Source organism: Talpa occidentalis, unplaced genomic scaffold, assembly GCF_014898055.3.
Source record: "Talpa occidentalis isolate TD23 unplaced genomic scaffold, MPIMG_talOcc4v2.1 talOcc4.8, whole genome shotgun sequence".
Lineage (NCBI taxonomy): Eukaryota > Metazoa > Chordata > Mammalia > Eulipotyphla > Talpidae > Talpa > Talpa occidentalis.
The window spans coordinates 79966959-79989575 of NW_023605194.1; the positions used below are offsets into that span (position 1 = coordinate 79966959).

A 22617-nucleotide genomic window follows, 5' to 3' on the forward strand; every position below is an offset into this window, starting at 1 on the left:
TATAAGGGCCTGCTAAAGCAAGGAGTGAGAGCTACTGCCCCCATTCTGATGCTGGCCGGCTGGAGCCAACAACTGTGGGACGTGCTGTGAACATTAAATGAGAGGAGCGGGAAGGGCAGCCTGGCTCCAGTGGAGACGTTGCTGCATCGTGCCAATGCTCCAATCCAACTGCAGATACAAACTTCAGATATTTTGTTAAAGCCTGGATTTGGACAGCAGGGCAACATTTTATTGCCAGCCCTGACTGGAGTGGACCCAGGGCAGACTGTGGACTGGGAATGGCCCTGGACTGTGAAGGCTCCCCACATGCACTGGGTAGCTCTGATAGCCCCTTGGAGTCATGGCCTGGAGGCCAAATTACAAATAACACCATGGGTGACTGCACAGTGGCCGCCCACAGGTGCGTGTTACCCACCCTGGGTTAACAGCTTACAAGGCAATCCTAAAGGGGACATTTGTGATGACTTTGTGGCCTATTATGTGCTCGCCACTCTTGCTGCACGTACAGCCCTCTGATGCCTCTTCACTGTCAAAGTGAGTGTGGTACTCGCGACCTGGAAGGCCACTGATGCCAGCTACAATATTATCTTTGGACACAAAATTGGCATGTGTATTGCCAGATGGGAGGGATCTCCCAATGCTGGTACCAATAACTTCTTTATCTTTCCGGCCCTAGGAGAATTGAACTTAGTTATATTGTGATGTATACTGTTTGCTTTTGTGGGTCATGGCCGCAGTGTTTATGTTTGTTAAAGGAAACTTGCATATACTTGTAGATAGACTATATGGCGGAAAACCCTGAGGGGATGGATTGTGGGAGAAGTAGGGGAAAAAGCTTCAGGCTTTTCCGCCCTCCCACCGCTCATGCACACTCGGCCAAACGGCGCGGCGTGGCGTGGCACAGGGTGGTGCAGTGCCTGGGACTGAGGAGTGCAGTGGAGTGGATGGAGGCGTGCAGCAGAGAGTGGCAGAGTGCGACGGAGTGTGGCTACAAACCGCGGAGAGCATGAAGACACTAACACAGCTGCTAGAACCGGTAATGAACCTACCCGGTATGGGTTGATTGCGCTACAGCACCTTTCAGCACTGCTTTCTGGGTCTTTAACACTTTGCTTTGGCTTAGACTTGGGATAGGCAGAGGTTCCCTTCTTTACTTTGGATACTATCTTCATGAAAATTGGGGAAAAAAAAATCTCTAAAGACGAACCATTGGAGAGGACACTTAAGAATTTTCATTAGTTCAATTTTCAAATGATTTCCCTTTTAGCTGGAACAATGAGTATGTCTAATGGTATTAAATGGCTCCTTGAACTCTAGAGGCATTTCCCAATAAGGGTATAAAAGATATCATTTGCTGAAGATCTAAAATCTTGAAATCGCCCCAAGGTAGGACTTACGTGATTCTGGTCAGCTGGCAATGGAACCTAACTGCGAATGGAGACCTACTCACATTTCTGTCGTGCCATATTTTGAAGCACCCAAACTGACAGTTACCAAACCAAACTCTCTGGACACAAAACAAGAAAAGCAGGCCTCTCTCTACTGAGTGTTAAACGCAGAGATCTGAGAGGGCTGACTCTGGAGACTTCAAAGAGCTGCTTCTACCAGTTTTTCCAGGATCCCATTACAAGCTCAGAGTAAGATTCAAAGAGGAGAGGGTGGCTCTGTTGATACCCACTGGAATTTGGAAAGGTTATCTGTTAATTTTCAATTTAGTTTTCCCCTGGCTGTTAAAGGGAATTCCTTATAGCAGGTTACTAGAGAATCCTTGAGTTCTGGGTGGGGCCCATATGAGACTGTCTGTAAAGCTACTGACCTTACCGGCTTTGGTTTATGTCATGAAGTCTCCACAAAATGGAAAGACAATTCAGACAAATAAGAAAATGAGTAAAACCTGAGGGTACAGGGGAAAGAAAGGAACATGGAAAGACATCAGGAGTCACTTTAGTCATGTGGTCTTTTTTTTCCCAAATACTTCATATTTTTAATTTCAAGGAATATTTCAATAATATGGGAAGTCTTTGTTTCAAGTGCACTTAATAGATAAACAACCTTGCCTCATTGGCATGTTCCCTGTAACAGCTAATGTCATTCTAAGTTATTTTCAACCAGGTATTGCCATTTTTCTTGATAGCTGAGCTTCCTGGGCTATGGTTCTTAAATTTAAGGTGTTCCACTCTTCAGCCATACAGGAGCCCATTTCTTTTAGTTGGTATTTTTATTTTTCTTGGAGCCACATTAATTCCTAAACTCTTTGCCTTTATCTCATGTGTGCATAACCAACAGTAGCCAAAGAATGGAACTCTGGACTCCAATAGTAACCAACTAGGGAACTGGAGAGGCCTGAATGGTAGACCTCAAAGAATGGGATCTGCATAGTGATTGCAAGCAAACTGAGAATTTCAGCTTCCCTCACAGTTCCTGAAATGGAATCTGTGGAAGGATTCCAAACAATGGACATTGCAGCTCTCACCCATAGTTCTAACACAGAATCTAGGACAAAAACAAGCATCGGGATTCACCTTTTACTGCTAACAAAAACAGACCCAGTCTGACCCCAAATATTGGCTACCTTGGAATAGTACAGTCTACTTTAATCTCTGTCCAACCTGATCAGCTAAACCCTAGATCTCAGTCCAGTTTTAAAGATGGATCCAGTCCAATTCCAGCTGGAACCCCTAACAATTCCCCATTGTGGACTAAGCCAGCAGATCCCAGTAAAAAGAGACCTCTATAGAAATGAGGAAGGGAAGGATTCTCAGTTTTCATACACAGTTCTTACTTAGGTTCTTACACAGAACCTGAGAAATGGAGGAGACCTACAATTTGGAATTGTGTGGAATTGTTGACTAAATTCAAGGGCTAAGAATCTACTCACTACAACCTAGTCTGAAAAGCAAATTATTGGGAATTTGAGGCAAAGAGATGAGATTGAACTGAGAGGAACTTACCCATGCCTTCAGAAATGACAAAAAAGACAAGAGAACTCAACAAGGTTCAGGGGTGTCATACCTGCCTGTGTTTCTCCCTGTTCTCGATTGCCCCTGGAAGTTCATTTCAAATCTGGCTACTGCCACCAGACTGTTAAAAAAAAAAAAAAAACCCACAAAATTCAAGATCTAATTGTCTTTATTAAATAAATCATGAATGAATCAGGCAGCATTCCATTATGTGAAGCAAGGACTAACATAAAATGGCAGGTATTTATAGATAGAAAAAGGAGAGACAAGTTATTAGCTAAAGAAAGGATTGCTTCAGGTAAAGTCAATTTCCCTCAGAGGAACTCAGGGGTCTTATAGTGCAGACTACCTCACTGCTTCTGATAAGGAAACTTTAGATAGATTGTGTGTGTGTGTGTGGTTTTTCTGTTTTGAAATGATAACTACATGTGTGTAAACAATGTATTTCCTACACTATAAGTTAAATTCTCTTTCTTGCTTCTATTAACTTTCTGATTTATTTTTAATTTGTAATTAAAGAGTTAAAAGTGATATCAAACTTTCACAGAACTTTATCCATTTTAAAAATAACTATAGCTTTAGGACAGTAGTCATTAGTTCAAGTGTTCAATAATAAAATATCTGGTTGTTATTTATCTAGACTTTTAACAATGCAATTCCTTGAAATATACTGGTTTTTTCTCCTGTAAAAGATGAAGTAGTTTGCCTGTACTACTTTTAATTCACTAATGTTTTATCATCTAATATTCTGGTTGCTTTTAAATATTCTTTCATTTAAACAATAAATAATCTTCATTTTCCATGTATGCAATTCCCTTGTTTTCAGTTACAACTCCTGGTCATAAAAATGCAAATTTAGTATGCAAATTATATTCATTTAAAAATATATTCACAGCAGCTTTAGGTGAAAACACCACTGTCTTTCAGCTAATGCCAAAATGTAAATCATGCCACTTCATAAAAGGAGTACACACATTTCTTTTTTTCGATAAAGCATATATGCACAAATTTGATCTAGCTTGAGATTTTGACATTTATGAAAAGGGTATCGGCTGAGAATTTCAATGTCTCAAACACAGTGGGTAGATACTCGTAGCTTTAGTGAATCTTTGGACAGACTCTATATTGAGCTTATAGTACTATTGGAAGGATATAAACAATGACTAGACAAACAGGATACAATACCTAGTACATAAAACTTCTTTAATATAAGTTTGTAAGATCTGAAGAAATGTCTATAATATCAGTCATGGCTATACTAACAAACATGTTTGTTAGAAGCTGGGGATTCAAAGATGAGAAGTCATAAACTCTTCCTGGCTAGATTTCTTATCTGCTTAACAAATACTTAGAGTTCAACCTAAGGTAATAGAGACATTAAAATGTTTATGGCTATTAGAGGGAGAGATTGATCGATCTATAAGGCGAAGTGGATAAAGGCTCCATAGAGGATGTGGATTTTGAACACTAATATATAAAAACATGGTAAATACACTACATGTAGGCATTCAGAAAGTTGTTGACATAAGATATTAGAGGTGATTTAACATTATCTATTGCTATAAACAAGTCATCCAGGTCAGTGCCTTAAAACAACATCGTTTATTATTAGAGGTACTGTGCCCATAAAGACTGAATTTCCATAGAAAAGTAATTTTTCTCTATGTCAGTGTCACAGCCTTATACAATACTTATTTCTTTTTTAGAAGATTTCAGCACTGTAACCCACAGGAAAAATCTGGTATATTGCCTATTTTCCTTTTTATTTTCTACTTCTGTGAATAACGTTTTATTGGGACAGAGCCATGTCCATTTATTTGCTTATTGTCATGGCCATTTTTTTTTTAAAGATTTATTTATTTATTTATACAAGCACTGGGTACAGTCAGAAGCGCGGGAGGGTGAGAGAATTTCCCAGAGCCAGAGTGGGGAGCAGAGCAGGCCGAAGGACCGAAGTACACTGCTGAGGGGAGCAGCGGGCAGCAGGAGAGGTCTGCGCGCCATGTGGGACCCTCTCCTTGTGGCCGGGGAGCAGCCGGGGATCAAACCAGTGCTTCAAAGGCTGCAGGCAGCTTCGCAACCCAGCGCTCAACCGCTGCACCACCAGGGAGGTCCATGTCATGGCCATTTTTAAGCTACTACTGCGGTTTTGAATATTGCAGCTGAAACTGCTGAGAAGCACTGCCAACTGCTACTCTGTACTGGTGCCATTCAATAGAACTTTTGGTGATGATGGAAGTGTGACTTAAGAGCACCTGAAATGTGTTTGTTGTGATTGAACTACTGCATCTTAAATTTCACTTCTTTGTAATTAAGCGGATACACATGGCTAATGGTTACATCTCAGACCAGCCAGTTCTGGATAGTAAGTTCTCTGAGGCCAAGGACCAATTTTTGTCTGTCTTTTTTTTACCCAATAATATCTCTGATTTGCAATTTGCAGACTCAATCACTATCTTACATTTATTGAATTCATTTTGTCATGGTGGTTTTCCCTTATTTTAGTCAAACTTTATGAAAGTGTAAAGCTAAAATATTCTTTTTCAGAATCACTAATGGTGGGCTCAGCTCAAATGCTCAGTGATTTTTAAAAAATGTCTCCCAGTATCCTAGCCTATAGATATGTTTCTCTATAATAGGGTCATCTTTGAAGGTCTAGCCCACAGCGTGGAGAATCCAAGCAAGGTTTTTTGTTTGCTTATTTTTCACTTAATTGATTGATTGCTTTTCTCACAAATTTTGTAGACTTTGAATCTCAGGAAGAAGAATTTGGTATACCGGTCATTTCTTCTATTGAGGTAACAGTGGTTTACACTGTTATGTGATTAAGGGGAGTAGGTGCTCATCTCCTCAGACATATTAACACACCACCCCCAACATCAAAGCACTCAGTCCTTTACCTTAGATCATTGGGGCCCTTACCCCTCCAGCAGCCCCAAGCAAGGCTTTGACCAACTGGCAGATGCCAGAGCAAGGCCCTGTCTCTCTAGAGTAGCCCTGAGAGGTAAAGTGATTCCCTAAGAAAAGAACAGCTTGCCTGGGATCACAAGGCCTGGTTCTTAGTGACACACTATGTTTCTACCCAAAATTATCTCCCCCAGGACTAAAGTCAAGCCACAGCAATTCCAGAACCAGTTATCTTTCTTAAACTCAGATCCAGCTCAGTACTAGAGCTGTTTTAATCTGTGCTCCTTCTTTGCTCCCTCAGGTGAATTTATGTCAAGGACTTTACCACACTGTTCCACACTGGGTCTTGGGAGGAACCCAACTATTTTCCTCACAAATTTTGTAGACTTTGAATCTCAGGGAGAATGTGGTGTACAGATCATTTCTTCCTGGAAATGTTAAATGCAAATTGGTTTTCTATATATCAAAGGGATGGGCAGCCTTGCCTAGTAAAACAAAAGATCCAGTTATACCTTTCCTAAGGTAGGGGCTTCTTACCTCACATTTGCATAACTAAATGATATGTCTCCTCAAAGGAAATCAGTAGTGGGATCATTATCTATCTCCATATATAACAGATGCTTTAATGAGTGAAACTTAGCTATGCCTTCCATTCTAGAAAAACGATGGACTGATGGAAAGGAAAAATAAAAAATTAAATGCTTGCTCAACATGTTTTGTGTATTTTCCACCATTTTGTGGGTGTATCCAATTTGTTGGCTCAACCCCTTATTGAGGTCCCTTTTTCTCCTCCCCCATACTTTCACTACTATAGATAACTGCAATTTTGCATATATTGTATGTACTTGATAGGTTTTTCTGATGGTTATGTTAGGGGGAAAAGGATTTATATTGAGGCTGCTCCATAACAGTTTGGCGCCCAACATGGTTTCCAAGCTACACCCGTGGTTGACCAGCCCAAAGTAACTTTCCTTGCGTTGGTCACCATAAAGCGCACTAGGTCTGCAGAACTCACAGTGAAAATCTTTGTTTCACGTCTTGAAAAGTTTTTTTTTTTTTTGGCTTGGACTGATAAACTGTTTTTCCAGGAACGGAGGACTTTGCTTTCCATAATGCACAATACCTGGAGGGACTGGTTTTCTTTCACACTGGAACCTGGTAAAATTTTCATCTAAGACTGCATCCCAACATCCATTTATTTGATCTTCATCACCATGGAAATGGCGGCAAAAAGTGAAAGGGGGGAATTGTTAGGGGGAAAAGGCTATCCTAAAGCTAATTCCATACAGACTTTGTGGACTCCACCCCCACTCCAGACCAAAGCCATCAGGACATTGGGAAAGACAAATCCCACCACCACCAAAGGGAAGGTTGCTGGAACCTGAGGGTGGGGTTAAGCAGCCAGGTTTGGTATAAAACCAGACATGTGGGCTTTGGGGGATTCCCTTTTTTTGGCTCTCCACCAGCTCACAGCGTTCGGCCAGCTCTTGGAGTGCCTTTGGGTTTCCAGGTCGGCAGATCGGGTAGGACACATTAAAGACTTTATTTCCCTATTTTCTCCCTGAGTTGTACATTTCCTCAATTCCCTTTCCCTTGTAAATAAACCTTTTATTAACCTTTTGTGTGTGCCTGTAGTGGAGTATTAATAAGTCCCTTTTAAGCGTGCAGGTGAGGACCCACAGCCAGGCAACCCATTTTTATATCGGGGCTGCTCTGTAACAGTTACATTAAAAATATGCACATTTTGTAATTTGATAGATTGCCAAATTGCCTTCCTATTGCCACATAAAAATTCTATATTTTTGTTTCTTTTTTGAAAATTCTAAGTTGGCCACTCTGGGTCTACATTCCTACCAGATAACAATGAAGTGCAGTTGTGTAAGAGAAGCAACCTTTAGACTATGCCTGCGTGTTCTGTCACATGCCCATGTCCCCCTGTCTTCTTCTTTAATTTGCATATTTACCCAGACTTCATGAGCCTCTGAGTTTGCAGCCCCTACCTCAGCAAATGAATTCAAATGAAGACTATTTTCAGAATAACTAGAAAAAGTAGGATATTGTATTCCTCTCCTAGCTGTAGTTTTTAAAGCTAGGAGAAAATAGGTACATCTATAGGAGATTTTGAAAATACAACTTGATTTTAAAAGCCAGACTGTTAATCAATAGTAGGCTATGGAAACCTTGATTCAGGCACCTTGAGATAATTTACCCTGCTATCAATTTACTACCATATAAAGGCTGATGTGAGCATTTCTTCTCTGATATGGTCTGAGGAATGGAGAGAGCAAAGTCTAACTGACTCACATAAGAAGTAAAACACTGTATTTATTAGTTCAGGTCAGTATTCAGCTTACAAAAATAGAAAGCTATCAATTCATTTGAAAATACAGAGTTATGTTGGTGCAGATACACATAAATATATGTGAAAACAAAAAAAAATGAGATAATGCAGGAAACAAAAAGTTCTCTATCCAGGGTTGCAAGTGGGTGGGGTGGAAATGGGTGTAAATTGTTTGCTACTTGTAAGGAACATGATCTTTATCTTTACCTGAAGAGCCTTGTTAGACCATCTGGAAAAGGTCTTTTAAGCCATAAGTGGCTGACTGTAGTACTGCTTCTAATTCTTGAGGGCCTCTCTAGAGCTTCAGTCCTTCTCGCTGTGTGTAAATGAATGAGTGTGGGTGTGGGAGGCTCAGAGCACTGAAAGTGGGATCTCTTTAGCTGACATTAGCAATGGCAACATTTGTGGAGGGCTGTGGTGACAGAATATTTGGTGGGTCTGGAAAGGGCATGCATGAAAAGGAGAGGCAAGAGCCCAAGTGTAGTGGGGAGAAAAACCATAAAAATCTGATATGTGAAGGAGCCACGTGCTACCCGGGATTGGCCTTTGGAAAGAAAAGATGATTCAGCCAGAAGGAACGCTGTTCTCTGCCAGCCTCAGGTTGCAGGGCCTTTAGGACACACACCTCTGTGGCTGGGCCATGCTCTTCCTAGGCAGCCTCCAGCTAGCAGCTGAGCACCAACATGTTGCTTCTCTAACATGGCAATATTTTCTCCCAGCTCTCTGATGGCTTGGCCAAGACTTTGTAGATCTGCCTCCTCTTTTGAGGTTCTCCATGTCTAATTTTCTTTCCTTTCATCTGTATCAGTTCTGAAGACTTTCAGCATCATGTTCTGAAGACTTTCCTGCCCAAATCCATAGTCTCCTCCTTTTCTTTTTCTTTTCTTTTCTTTAAAGATTTGTTTATTTATGCACACAAGAGCTGGCGTATAGGCCAGAGGTGCAGGGGTGTGACAGTAGGGAGCAGAACAGGTGGATTGACTGAAATACACTGCTGAGGGGAGCAGTGGGCAAGACAGGAGAGGTCTGCTGAGCCATGTGGGTATCTCCCTTACCGGTCTTGGGATATTGAATCGAACTTGTGCTGCAGAGGCTGCGGATAGCTTCATAGTGCTGTGCTTAACCCCTTGCGCCACCAGGGAGGCACTCCTCCTTTTATTTTTCTGCACATAATTCTCTGAATCTGGTTCCTGGAGGACCCACCAGAATGTATCAGTAGTTTGTAAAATCAGTGTTGCTAAGAAAGGGTATAAATGTATATACCTAAACATTCACCAAGTAAATCTGATGCAAATGCTATGAAGTGTGAGGTTAAATTAATTGTGTGCCAATGTTATGAGAATTTTTCAAGCATTTACTGTATATTTTTAGTCTGCTTAACATTGCTTAATTTCTTTTAGTAGGAGAAACCAAAAAAGCCCCTTGCTTTTTAAATTTTTCGTCATCATTGCAGAGGGATCATTTGCATGTTGTTTTCTTCATATCATTTTTTAAAAGCAGAATATGCTCAGTACGTTAAATACCTGATGTCTTAAATTGCGCAGGGATTTATATGCCTCTGTTTTGACCTGAGATTGCAATATTTACTAAAAAGGAGGTTGTGAAGATATAAGATTTATAGTCTGCTGTTCTCTAGAATGCCTGAACCCAGTATCTCCATGCCCATAATTGGGTTCAAATCACTAAGACACTTTTTTTTTAAAGATTTATTTATTTATTTATTTATTTATTTATTTATTTATTTATTTATTTATACAAGAACTGGGGTGCAGGCCAGAGGCATGGGAGGGTGAGAGAATTCACCAGAAAAAGAGCAGGGAGCAGAAAAGGCAGAGTGACTGAAATACACTGCTGAGGGGAGCAGCATGCGAGACAAGAGAGGTCTGCTTCACCATGTGGGTTGATCCCTGTCCGGCTGAGGATCGAACTCGTGCTGCAGAAGCTGTGGATTGCTTCACAGTGCAGTGCTTAACCCCTTGTGCCACCAGGGAGGCCCTTTATTTATATTTTAAAACACGGGTATTTAAAATCTATTTATTTTAGTTAGTTATTTTATGGAGGTAACATTGGATGACACTGTATATACTTTAGGGGCATAGATTCATGTCTCTTCAAATACATATACCACACCACACCCACCATCAGAGCGCCAGTCCTCCACCAGAGTCCATTGGGCTCTCTCCTTTCTGTTTCTTTGCTGTGCAGAAGCTTTTTAGTTGGCTAGAGTTCCATTTCTTTATTTTTAGTCAAGTTAAAGCCTCTGTTTCAAAAGTCACCTCCAAGTAATTGCGTCTTTTCTGTCAACAGGTTTTGTTATTTATTTATCTATTTATTTTTTGAAAGATGTTGTTGGTGATTATCAGCATATTTTATTTATTTGATAAATGATGCATGTTTATTATTTTAAATGCCAAATCATTCATCTGTCATTTGTTAAGTCTTAGAGTACAATTTTTATGTGTGTGTATGGCTCTATGTGCTTTAAACTATTTTGACCCAGTTCAGTGAAAACACCTGAAAGTATTGTGTTAAAGAGGAGTATGCTCAGTACAGAAATGTTTCTATAAAGATAATGAGCATGTATTGATATTAATTAACCTATATATGTATATTACTTTCAAAACAAGACTCTAACAAATTGTCATAAACAGAAGAAAAATGTGCTATCATATGTAGTTCTGAAGGTTAGACATCCAGAGCATAGGTTTTGGCAGGGTTGGTTACTTCTGAAGGTTCTGAAGGAGCACATTCTGTGACTCCCAGTTCCTGGTGGTTCCCTGAAATCTTTGGTGTTCTTTGGTTGTGGCACATCCCTCCCCAATTTTTCTTTCTTTGTCATCATTTGGTGTTGTTCTGTGTCTCTCTTTATGTTTCCTTTTCTTATAAGGGCATTAATCATTTTGGGTTAAGTCCCACCCCAATTCAGCATGACCTCATCTACTTCCCAATGAGAACACATTCACAGGTATTGGATATTTGGGAAGACACAATTCAACCCATAGCAATATGTAAAACAACATTTTTGTTATCCTTTTGAATTTCATTGGTTTTAACAACTATTTTCTCATTTGATTTCAAATATATTACTTCTTTCACTGTATATCTTCCTTCCTATGATATTTTGAAAGTAATTGTTATGACTCATAATTGTTTCATATTTAATCTTGGACCATTAATATTAATTAGAATGTGAAATGCCACTTATAAATTAATTAAGTCAATGAAATGCAAAGTAGTTTAAATATTCTGAAGGTTTATATCAAAATGTTAATCATCTGATACTCCAACCTAACTCTCTTCTAAATCTTTTTAATTTCTGATTGGAATTTCTTAATATAGAAATTGGAGAATTATATCATCTTCAATTCTCATATTCTAAAATATCCTAAAGTCTAAATCTAACATATAGGTGTTAGATTAAATTTCATGTCCTGTCATAAACATAGCTTTTTTTTTATTAATGTTTAGTATGTATTCACAAACACATGAAAGATGTAGACTTTAGATAGAACCTAAATTTAATTCCTTGTTCTGGTATTATTAAGCTTTCAATTTCAAAGAAGTTATTTAACCTCATCTGCACACTTTTGCTAGTTGTTTGGAGGATTAAATGACAATAACTAATGTGTATGCAACACTGAGTGTGTAAGCTAGACATTGTTTTAGGTGCTTTACATATATTAACTTGTCATTTTTATGCAATATACCTATAAAACAACTACTATTTCTATTCTCATTTTAAAGGAGGGAAACTGAGATTCAAGAAGTTTTAGTAGTTTTCCGAAGTTCAGTTAGCCAATGATGATGCAGCTGGCATTTGAACATGAACATTTTGGTCTCGAAGTCCACACTCTTAATAACATCATATTGCCTTTCCAGTAAATGATTTATCCCAGAGCCTGACCCAGTGGTCTGTGTGCCTTTTGACCATCAGAGGAGATACATTCAGTTACCTCTATATATCTTTGGGTTAATATTTTACATTGAAAAAAAGCACAATATTTTGGGGAACTATAAATACTGTTCTTTGCCTCTGACCAGTAATGTCTTATTTCAATTAGTTTAATCTTAAAGATACCTAACTTCACCATGCCTTTTATGAGTGGTCACCAGGAGAGTATCTTAGAATTTTTAATTAATAAGTACTAATGAGTGGTGTGTATGTGTGTGCATGCATATATATGAGGACACAGGGGGAGACCTAGCAATTTGTATGGGGAATATTTAAAGCACTCTCAAATTTTGAAACTTCTCAATACTTAAGTGGCCTGATAACACATAAACACTATAAAACATGAAAAAAACCTTCTTCAAACACACCAGCAAGGCATGCTGTACTCGAAACACTGTCTTCAATACAGTGATTTTATAACTTGAACCTTAACCAGGGAGCAAAGTGTAAATAGTTGGAAAGGAAATTTAACTACAAGTGATTATCTAGTGACTTATGCCATGTGTAGCACTATAACTAAGGCTTGTTTGTTTAAGTGGACATCAAGAGTTAAGTTCTGGTTCATGGCACTAGATAGTGGTGGTCCACTATCTGAGGAGGGACCCAGGGAATCTGGTAGGAGGGTAAATCAAGAGTGTCTGGCGTGTTTGAGCAGCAGGCTGTGGGAAGCCCCAGTCCTACTGCTGATAACTTATCTCTCTCCTTGCATTGAAGCTGGATCATGGTATTTAAAATACAGTCAGAGTATTTTTTTTACTGATTGTGATACTAAAGAGACATTTATATAAATTTAAATCTTTAAAAAAATTAAATTGTCATGTTTCAAACTTGCCAAAATATACAGAAAACAAAATGACACCCAATTACATATAATAGATATTAAACCACTTAGTTGTCAGAATTTTTTCTTGTGTGCTTCCAGTTTTTTCTTCCTTCTCTAAGAAACCTTAAGTATTATTTCAAACACATGAAAAACTTATATACTTTTATTACTTCTCCCATCTTCCCAGGTTATTTGGAGGCAAGTTCTAAGCCATTTTATCACTTCATCAATACATTTTTTTAGCATCAATATTTGAAAGTTTAGGGCTATTTAAATATATTCCCAATGTAACTATCCTACTGAAATAATTGTAATTCCTCAATATCCTTGAGTAGCCATTCAATATTCTTTTCTGTTTCTTTCATAGGTTTTAATAGTTTATTGTTTGAATCAGAAACAAAGTAATGTCCATATGTTACATTTAATTGATAAGTCTCTTTTTTTAAATTAATTTATTTATTTCTACAAGCACTGGGTACAGTCAGAAGCACGGGAGGGTGAGAGAATTCACCAGAGCCAGAGCGGGTAGCAGAGCAGGCAGAAGGACCGAAGTACACTGCTGAGGGGAGCAGCGGGAGGCAGGAGAGGTCTGCGCGCCACGTGGGACCCTCCTCTTGTGGCCTGGGAGCAGCCGGGGATCGAACCAGCACTGCAGAGGCTGCGGGCAGCTTCGCAACCCAGCACTCAATGGCTGCGCCACCAGGGAGGCCCTAATTGATAAGTCTCTTAACTCTCTATTGATCTGTGGATTCCTTAACTCTCTATGTTCTTCCTTACAGTTGATTTGTTGAAGAAATCCACACTCCAGATTTAATTGATTGCATCCCAGCAACTCCATTTAATATTTTTCTCTTCTCCTGTGTTTCCATAAATTAAGAGTTGAATCTAGAAGTCAAGCAGAGGTAATTTTTCTTAGTTACGGTTATCTTGAGTACTTCTGTCAGGGCCACATAACATAGGATTATTTCTCTTTAATAATTATATAGCTCAGAACATCATCATCTCTCCAAAGAAACAAAATATTGAGACAATTAAAGTCCTGTAACATTCCTCAGTCTTTCCCAGAGGGAACTCTAACCTGAATTTTGTGTTTCATTTTCATACATATTTTCACACTTTAATTACATATACATAATTTTATAAATGAGATTTAAAATGTGTTTGCATGTTTTATATTTTTACACAGTATTACACTGCATGAATTGTCTGTTTCCTTTGGGGATTGATCTATGTCGATATATAAGAAACTAATTCTTTTATTTTTAGCTATAATTTAATAGTGCATTATATGAATGACTTTCAGTTTGTTAATCAATTTTTCTACTTATGAACGTAGACATTTTTATTCTCCAGAATTATAAACAGCACAGCAATGGATTTTATTGTACCTGAATCCTTGTGCACATGGACTTACATTTCTCCAAGGTAGGTAATTGAAATTTCTGCTTTGTAGTGGTATGGAGCTGGCTTGTGCTGGTTCATGAGTCTACTGCCAAATTTTCAAAAGTTTTGTAAAGCAATTTTTAAATGCAGATACAAACATTAAATTGTATGAATTTGTAACTAAACAAATTTTATTAAGAACAAAGATAACAAATACCCAAGTTCATCACTTACTAATTGTTTTTTCCATAGTTTACTAATTTCCTATTGTACAATTATCTGTGCTCTTTGAATTATTTATACTTATTTTATCTGCATGGAGGAAATGCCATATAATGATGTGATATTGCTTATCTCTTCCCAACTCTGTGCCAAGTGGCACCACATTAACTTGAGATCAGCCATGGTGGGAATATTTACATCACAGAAATTGGATACTATTGCAAATCAGCCCTTAATTTATTGTTTTATTGATGTGTTAACCTTAAGAAAATAAGGCAAAACTGTTAATAATGCAAATTAATTTAAAAAGTTCATCATAGCTACAGTTCTTAACATCGTGAGTAGCACCCAAAGGAGGAAATACTCTTTCAATATTCAAAAACTATTATACAATAGCATATCTAATGTCACATTAAATGGTAATATTAAAATTCTTTGTAAGCAATGAACTATTTAGTGAATGATGGAACAATTGAGAAGCTTAAGTCACACCATACAAAAAATAAATAGCTCATGGATTAAAAAACTTTAAAAAAATTATTTTTATTTATGTATGCATACAAAAAGTGAGGTATAGGTCAGAGGTATGGGAGGTGAGAGGATTCACCAGAGACAATGTGGGGAGCAGAATAGGGGGATCTGCTGAAATACACTTCTGAGGGGAGTAATAGGCGGGCAAGATAGTAGGGGTCTGCTGCATCATGTAGGTTAGCTCCCTGGCTGGGGATCAAACTCATGCCACAGTGACTGACAATAGCTTGATAGTGCTGAAATTTTAACCCCTACGTACTAAGGGGCTCCTGGATTAAAGAACTTAATACACAAAACATTTTTCTGTCGAAAGAAAACATAACAGGCACCACCCAGATCCATTTTCAAGAAAACTACAAGCTGTATGGATAGTTTTCAAGGAAACTACAAGCTCCAGCTCTTAGCTTTGTTCAGCTTTCAATCCAAGTTCACACTGTTCTTGGAAGAGTATCAACCAGTGACTAAGCAGCAGGGTGTAATTCAAAATTCTAACCACTTTCATCCAACATGACTCTGTGGATGCACAATCTTTGCTTTAGATCTCCAAGTGGGCAAGTGGAGACTTGTCAAATCTTCACCATGGTCTGCTCCCTAACCATTTTTGCTTCTTCTTTTTAAAAAATTTCTTGGTGTCACTATCCCCATAAAACCTTCGTGTGTTTGGCTTCATCTCAGTGCCTGCTTCTTCAAGGAGAACCCACTTGTAACACTTTTTATAAGTTAGAGTTAGGAAAGGATGTTTTCTCCTCTAGTTAAAAAGTTATACAATGTGAGTCTGTTGTATTTTTGTTGGAATTATTGATTATATTATGGCATAGCTTGTATAAACCCCACTAACTTTAGAAGCTTGTATAAACCCCACTAACTTTACAGACTAGGTTTTAAAAGTTGAAATATAAAAGTGATTATCTTCCCACCAGCAGTGAACAAGTCTTCTTTTTGTTTACATCCTGTCCAACATTTCTTGTTTTGCAATTCCACTCCAAGGTATCTACCTAAAAATACAAAATAATTAATTTGAAGGGCGTATGTATTCCTATGTTCATTGTAGTCCTATTAATAGTAGTTAAAATGGAGACTGCCTAAGTGCCCAAGGACAGAGGAGTGTGGCAGAAAAATGTAGCAAACACACACACACACACACACACACACACACACAGTGGACTACTACTCAGCTATAAAAACAGGAACAACTCTTGCCATTTGTGACAATATGGATTGAACTAGACAGGATTATGCTAAATAAAGTAAGTGTGAAGGAAAAAGACAAACAATGGATGATTTCACTCCTCTGTGGACTATAGAGAATATAAGGAAATAGAAATACAACACAGGGGCAGTCAAAACCAAACAAATAATAAATTCTTAATATCTGACTGCAAAGTTATGCAACCAGAGAGAGTGGGAAGAGGGAGGGCACTCAGTGGGACATGATAGAGCGTTGTTGGAGCACTGGTGGAGAGCTTGGTGAGAAAAAACACATTTAAAGAGTTTTGAACCTATTACCTCCAAAGCAGATACAGCAATGTAAACCAGCTTTATTTCAATAAACATAATTTGGGGGAAAAAAGATTCTTAACTGTCTAATAATTTTTAAAAAGTGTCTTTGGTGGTGGGATATTGGTTAAAAGTTTCTTATTTATTCTTTATATTCTTTAATTTTTTTTTAATTTCTAAGAGTTAAGTAAAAAATTATATTTCTTTATTGTGGTGCTTGTAACAGTGACTGGGAGCTTGTTTATTAATTCTTCTCAATTCAATAAATATTTGAGAACCTACTGGTTTCCAAACATTGTTCTAAAATGGCAGGAGAATCAAATGCAACTAAGATTGTCCTTGCTCTATGGATCATACAAATGAGAACAAGGCAGGAGACACTTAGTAAACTAAGACACTTAGTTTGGTCAATTGATTGTATTCTAGTTTAATTTGTTTTGGTCAAATTAGCTTTGATAGAAAGAGGTAGAAATCACCCTCTACATTTACTTGAGGAAAGAATTCATCCTTTTTTTGGTGACATAGGTCTTTCTCACCTTATGTCTAAAAGGCACTAGGAACTAACTGCTGTGTGAGAAGGAGAACATTTCTTTCAGCACTTAGCTGGTTAGTTGGCATTCTCCTATGTACACCACCAGGTCCCTATTAGCTGAGGGCAACACACAGGCGATACAATTATAAAAAGACTGTGCAAATAGGAGTATACTTCTACCACATACGATTATGTTCTGAGATCCTTCTCTTAATCTCTGATAGTAACCCTCCCCTCCCTAGAGTTGCAAGATGAGCACCATATGTTTTGAAATAGGAGTATGAATGAAAGTTACTTGACAATAAAATAAGATACAACTTTTTTTTTAAAGCTACTTCGATTAATATTGAATGAAGAATGTGTAGGAATGAAAAGGAAACAGTTGTGTTCTAAGACTTTGAAATAAGTTGGCCCCAAATCTCTTATGACAGAGAGAAATATGTGTCTGATGAGGCCAGGGGCATGAGGCTATACTCTATGATAGTGATGATTTAGAATCTTGCATTGCAAAGTTTTCGGTACTGTGTATAAATTGTAACACCCCCACATCCATTGGATATGAATGAGAAAAGATACTCTAACTCATCTTAGTCAACCTTCAAAGGAAAGCTAATCAGAAGAGAAGCTGAGGGAGGAGGAGAGAGGACAAATTTTATGTGTAACCTGTCAGAGCAGTAGTCTCTGAATTTAGTCTTTCCAAAGAGAAAAAGATTGCTTATTGTTTTCTTTGTAGATCTATCACAATCTGGCAATGTCCCCAAAACTAAATTTATTCCCTAGGGTCTTAGAGCCAGAAAAAGACAAAGGAGAGAATTTTCTCATGGACCATCCAGGAAATGGAGTGAATATTTGGTGCAGTTGAAGTTAAAAAGGAAAAACCTTGATGACTAGAAAACTTCTGTGCAATTTCTGTGTTTGGTTTATTTTTAATTTAAAATGAAGAAGCCTGAGAAACAACAATCATAAAAATATTTCATAGACAGTTTCCTTAAGTTTAATTGCACATTGTTGAAACTCTTATGGCCAGATATTTAGGGAAGAAAGAGGAAACTTAGTTCCTAGTGACTTTCTGTAGTGGTTATGAAGATTAGGATGATGTACTCTACATGCCTAGACTAGAAATCCAGGAATTCAGGGACTGAAACTCCTGACAAGTCAAAAGGCTTCCCTTTAAGCCCCTCTTCACATGAAACACCTCCCAAACCATGAGACTTACAGGGGATCAGCTATGTTGTGATCCTTCACTAAACAAAACTAATGTTTTTCTTCTATTTATGGCACTTTCCCCCACATCTTTATTATCTGAGAATAAAATATAGCTTATGTTGATGGTCCATCATTATGCAATTGACTGCATTTCTTTCTTTCTTGATGATAGGTAAGATAATGGCCCATTTTATAATAGATTAAGTGATATATCACAATAATCATGAAAATAATCATAATAATTTCAGCTCCATTTTGGGGACCTTCTTTGTACTAGTCACTGTGCTGAGTGCTTTACAATAGTATTTAATCAGGGCCTCCCTGGTGGCACAAGGGGTTAAGAACCACACTATGAAGCTATCTGCAGCCTCTGCAGCACGAGTTCGATACCCGGCTGTCCAGGGAGCAATCCACATGGTGCAGCAGACCTCTCCTGACTCGCCCGCTGCTCCCCTCAGCAGTGTATTTCAGTCAGTCCACCTGTTCTGTTCCCCACTCTGTCTCTGGTGAATCCTCTCACCACCGCTCCCATCTCTGGCCTGTACTCCAGCTCTTGTATGCATAAATAAATACATCTTTAAAAATTAGTATTTAATCAAATGCATTTCTCACAAAAAGGTAAAGAATTTTCTTCATCTTATGGGTGACCTTACCTTGTAAGAAGTAAGGACTTCCAGAAGGCAGGTCTATCTGAATCTGAACTCTATTTTCTTTGTACTGTGTTACATTGCCTCTCAAGATAATAACTGCTTCTTGTTACCAAGACCTAGTGATAGTAACAACAATGATATAATGATAATATCAGCAATACTGACAAGGCATTTATATACTGTGTATGTAATCATTTAATAAACCATACCTATAACATAGGTACATTTACCATTATCCTTATTTCACAGAAGAGGAAACCGAAGCACAGAGACTGTGCCGAGGACACACAGCTAGTCAGTGACTGAGCCACACTGAGCAAAGGGGCAGTGTGACTGTTCTATCTTGTTTCCCCATGCAGGTTAACATTCAGCCTCAGGAAGCTCTTCTCCCAATAACAGCACTTAGCCCAGAGTCCACAGGCTTTGAGCACCTTTCATTCATTTGTTTTTCTGGAAACAGGTCAATGTAGCTTCTGTTTTTTAATTTTTCCCTCCTCCCTACATGTTTCAATAGAGAACAGCATTTTTAAGGTTGCAAAAGAAATGTAAATAATGCTCCTCCCTTAGAGGATTTACCAGGAATTAACCACATAAAAAAATTAAGTACAAATTTTTGTACTTAATGTGAGCTAAACAATTGCTTATGTTATACAAATAATCTTCATAACAACCTATTACTGTACTCTTTTTATAGATAAAGATGTCAATTGAAGGTGAGACATATACAATAATGTGCACAAAGACACATCAATAATGACAGAACAGGTACTCTAAGCTCAGTCTGTCTTGTGCCAAAGTCAATATATAATTAGTGGCCCAAGCATAAGCGGTCAATAGAAGGAAGGACAGGAAGAGAGAGGGATCTGAAACGGAATCAATATAGACCCCATTTGCAACATTTAAGTTCATCTAGAAGATAGAGAAAATGCTAGGAAGCTGTAGAAACAATATGAGGCAAAGTGTGAGAGACAGAATAACTTTTATGTTGGGAACAGTGGCACTGAAAGGAACACATTTTGCAGCAGTGGGGGTAAGCTAAGCTAACATTTAATATCATAATGCTGACCTTAAAGATCATGTGAAAAGTGTGAACCTCAATAGGAGCCCATGTGTGACCATTAAGTCCCAAAGTAGTGTCTGAAGGATGATATCATAACTAATTAAATAAAATGATCACTTAAACAAGAGAGGGCATATCCACTGAACTACAACTGAGATTAATGGAAATTCTACAGTTGAAATCTAAATTCTGGCAAATGATGTAGAAAATCTGGCCAAGCTTTTACCACAAATCTGCTGCTTTTATAAGAAATAGCCAAAGATCTTCACAATAATGCCCAACTGAAAAAACCCAGCATGCATGATTTACAATATGCCACTGAATTTAAGAACATTGGAAGGAGGTTTACTTAAACCTCATGAAGACAATGATTTAGGGCATGGAATGGAGCCACCAGTGTGGGCAGAAGCTTGAAAAGTTATTGCAAAAACAGCCTGTCTTCTCTTACATGGAAAAAAACCAGAAGCAGGGAGGATTTGTAGTCAATCAGCATGTCTAAATGACGGTATCACCCTAAAAAATGTAGGTCAACATTGGACTTTTCAAAGTTAAGATGAATTTCACTTCCCATCACCTCCCTCTCCACCCTTGAAGATCCTGCACCATCATCCTTTGTGATCTACAGAATAGAATCAGCAAGGATCTGGGGCTGAGATTTGGAACAGAGTACTGTGAAATCAATACACCAGCTGGAGCAGAAGGTGCAAGAAACATAAATTTCTTGGAAAATGACCCTGTATTTTGGCAATCATTACTGTGAATATGAATTACTCCAGAATCTCAACCCAGAATAAAGCAGCAGGAATTCCCCACCCCCTACACCCAAACTCTTCTATGAGTATGGTTAATTCTCATGCTTTCCCCTGACTCACAATTGCAGGAAAGTTTTAATAATGTTTATTCCCAAATGACTTTGAAGGATTCTGTGCTATAAAACGGTATCAGACTTAATTCTATACTTTTATTGAAACTTTAAGCTCCTCTTCTCATTATGAAAACTTTTCCTTTGAAGAAAGGTTATTGTGCATGTATTTCTATGCAATGTTTTAAAGATGGAAAGCACAATAAACTTAAAATGTACTATTTGCAATTCAAATATTTTTATTTTCAACTGTAGAATCAGTATAGCAAGTCAACCTAACCTAGAACTTCCTGTAATTAAGACCACTCTGTAGAAAAGAGAGGAAAAGATAAATAAATACTTCTGCCATTTAGTCAACTTATTCTTTTGAGCAGTGCATAGTAGGGAACCTGAATGATTCTTTCTTATTCTATAGTAAATACACCATGCAAGTCAAAAAGTTTTCCCTCTGCAGGAACTGGTGTTTTTCATTCAATGTCTAGACCTGATTTGATTATGGCCTGAAGTTTGTATAATCAGGCTCACTTCACATTTTCATATGTAAGTATTTCACTTTTTAAACTCCATGTATTCTTGTGCTCTCTCAATATATCTCTGAAAAGAAAGTAGTTAATGTGTAAATGTGTAATGTGTAAATAACTTGAGAACAGAAACTCCTTTTGGAACTTGAAAGATTTGAGTTCTAGTCACAGCTCTGCCATGTAGCAATCTGGTCTTGTACCACTTTAACCTCTGGGCCTCTGATTTGTTGGTGGTTATTGTCCACTTATTATCCAAGCTATATTAACTGTGTGTCTATTACTTACTAGGTCCTGGATTAGTCACTGGAGTTACAAAAATGAACAGGGTACACACAAACTCAGCCCCTTGAAGCTTATAGCCCATAGAGGGCAATAGACATTAAACATGTCATTGCATTAATAATTATTTTGTTACAGTTTTGATGAGTACAAGAAAGGAATAATAGAATGTAGATTGACACTTCATAATGAAGTTTCCTAATCTTGCTTTTGTGGGTCTTATTTTAAAAACAGATGCAGTAGGCTCAATATGATGTTATTTATGCTAAGACCCATATCGCCAAACTGGACTTAACACCTCACCTACTTACAATTCCAGCTTGTCCCAGGATTGGGATCTTTAACTTATCAATCTGGAATTACATCATCAGCATTAGTGAGGTAATATGCCTGACAGGTCCCTGCCATCCTCCAAAGGAAGATGACCCTATCTGAAACAATCTACTCTGCTACAAACTTCCTTTCCCCATCCCCTTCTGTCTATAAAAACTTAACTTTATGCTGTCTAGTTGATGAATCTTTGAATAAAACCAGTATCTTTAAAATTTGCTTAGTTGAATTTTGTTTTTTTTAAAAGATTATTTATGCATACAAGAGCTGGGTTACAGGCCAGAGGTACAGGGGGTGAGAGGACTCACCAGAGACAGAGTGGGGAACAGAACAGGCAGACCAACCAAAATTCACTGCTGAGGGGAGCAGCAGGCTAGACAGGAGAGGTCTGCTGTGCCATGTGGGTAGCTCCCTGGCCGGCCAGGGATCAAACTCATGCTGCAGAGGCTGTGGATTGCTTCATATTGTGGTGTGTAATGCCTCACACCACCAGGGAGGCCCTGAATTTTGTTTTTTAAACAGCCCTAAATGTTAAAATGTGACTGGCTCATGAAAGGTTTA

General features: G+C 38.1%; 2 long non-coding RNA genes across 2 annotated transcripts; one reads left to right on the top strand and one right to left on the bottom strand.

Moving 5' to 3' along the window:
- The first annotated feature begins 726 nt into the window (after positions 1 to 726).
- On the top strand, positions 727 to 21426 carry LOC119234143 (uncharacterized). The gene is made up of 4 exons (XR_005122557.2): positions 727 to 1036; positions 13763 to 13885; positions 14320 to 14408; positions 21381 to 21426. It is a non-coding gene; the product is annotated as an uncharacterized LOC119234143 (long non-coding RNA).
- Positions 13662 to 19119, bottom strand: LOC129144998 (uncharacterized). Its single transcript, XR_008549948.1, has 3 exons — positions 19008 to 19119; positions 16037 to 16114; positions 13662 to 13868 (listed from the first exon to the last, which is right to left on the bottom strand). It is a non-coding gene; the product is annotated as an uncharacterized LOC129144998 (long non-coding RNA).
- Positions 21427 to 22617: the final 1191 nt, after the last annotated feature.